The sequence below is a fragment of the Octodon degus genome, unplaced genomic scaffold (assembly GCF_000260255.1).
Source record: "Octodon degus isolate 3935 unplaced genomic scaffold, OctDeg1.0 scaffold00106, whole genome shotgun sequence".
NCBI lineage: Eukaryota > Metazoa > Chordata > Mammalia > Rodentia > Octodontidae > Octodon > Octodon degus.
Window position 1 is genome coordinate 1445564 of NW_004524682.1, and position 2324 is coordinate 1447887.

Below are 2324 nucleotides of genomic sequence, written 5' to 3' on the forward strand. Positions count from 1 at the left end.
ATCAAACACCTGGCCCTTGCGCCTGCTTACAGGTACTTTAATCTGCTAAGCTATTTGGCTGGCCTTGAGAATTTTGTATGATTTTTTATTCTTTTTCTTTTTCTTTTTTTTCATTTTTTGTTTTTTGTTTTGTGGTACCAGGGATACATTGTATTAAAGATGGAGGTCATCAGCTGGACTTGGTGGCACCTGCCTAAAATCTCAGCACTTGAGAGCCTGAGGCAGGATGAATGTTGTGAGTTTGAGACCAGCCTAGGCTTCAAAGTGAGCTCAAAACTAGCCTGAACTGAATAGCAAGACCTTGTCACAAAAAGACAAAACTAATAATAATAAATAATAAAAGATGCTGGTCATCCTCAGCAGGTCTTATCTTCCCCTGTGAGCCTGTCAGTGTTACTAGCTGTAGGGTTTCACATGTGACCAAAAGAAAGTAGGGAATTTCTTCATTCCAGTCTGGCTCAAAAGGCAAGACAAGGATTTTCTGGGAAATCCTCCAGAATCAATTTATTATTTGTGATAAATTGGAATCAAATACTAAGATATTTGATGAATATGGCTGCACTAACAACAGATTTCAAAGTATTTGCCAAAGCCTTTTATTAGAAAATTATATCTAGATAATAGCAAATGAGAAGCCAAAGCCAGGCTTCGAAGCACCCAAGGACCAGATAACTTTCTTAGTTGGGTTAAATGCAGCAGTTGGCTTTAAATTGAAGAGCATGCTCACTTACCATTTGAAAAATCATACGGCCTTTAACAATATGTGTAATCTACTCTGCCTGTTCTACAAATGGAACAAAAGCAAAACCTGGATGAGAGCACATCTGTGTACAGAGTGACTTAACGAACACTGCAAGTCCATCATTGAACAGATTTCTCAGACAGAAAGGTTCCTTTCAAAATATTATTGTCATTGACAATACACCAAAGAATTCTGCTGGAACTGTGCAGTGAGGTCAGTGTTGCTTTCATACGTGCTAACCCATTGTCCTTTTGGAACCTCATTGATTCCATGGGTCAAGGATTAATTTCAGCTTTCAATTCTTGTTATTTAAGAAATATATTTACTATAGCAATTTTTTTTTGGCAGAACCAGGAATTTAACTCAGGCCCTTGTGCTAGCCAGGCAAGCATTTATTCTATTGAGCTATCTCTCTGGCTCCCAAGAAGTATATTTTCTAAGATCATAGTTTCCATAGACAGAGATTCCTCTGATGATTCTAGGAGATGCAAATGGACAATCCAGAAATGGTGTTTCATTCTAGATGCCATTAATAATGTTTATCGTTCATGGGATGAAATAAAACTATTGGCATCAACAAGAACTAGAAAAGTTTTATTCCAAGTATTGGGCAAGACTTAGATTTAAGACTTCAGTGGGGGATACAGTGAAAATATCAGAGACCTAGAATTAGAAGTGGAGTCTAAAAATGTAATTGCTGCAACTTCTTCAAAAAATTTGGATGAATAAAACCTCCTTTTTATGGAAAAGAGTTTATTGAGATAGAATTTTCTCTGGGGGATGATTCTATGAAAATTGTCAGAAAGGTTAAAAATTATTTAGAACATTATATAAGCTGAATTGCTAAAACACTGGATAGTTTGATCATATTAACTGTTTTGAAAGACATTCCATTATGAGTAAAGTGTTATCAAAAAGAATTTCATGCTATAGATAAATCTTTCTTAAAAGGAAGAGTCAACTAATGCAGCAAACTTGATTGTTGTCTTATTTTAAGAAATTGGCACAGCCACCTGAGCCTTTGGCAGTATCACTGTTGTAGGCAGCTAAATTAGATAGAAATATTATAGGCAGTCAGACAGGGCCAGCCACTCAAGGAGACAAGATGGAAGACAAGGTGACTTTGAAACTTGGAAGAGACAGACACTCCCATATGGGTCACATCTCAAGACCAAGACAAAAGAGGAAACACAGCTACATAGTTCCCTAGGGATGGGCATGAGGGATTGATATTCTAAATAGTATCAATCATCTTGAAAGAGTCCAAATGAGTCACTAACCCAACACCCAGCAGGAAGAGACCCTGTCCTGTATTCATGCCCCCTTGCTATGTGACTCCCTTCTGAATTTGGTACTGGATTTAATCAATTTTACCTGAGCCATGATACTTGTCATCTCTTTGGTTGACCATAGTTTAGTCCCACCTCATGCCCTCCTAAGTAAGTTCCCATGTCTTTCCCACCACCTTAGACCTGCCTCACCACATGGTTTTCTTCTATAAAAGTCCCTGGAAGAGACAGCTTCCTGAGGACCACCTGCTAGAGCCCCTCACCTGTCCCTCTCCTAGACAGGAGTTTTCTTT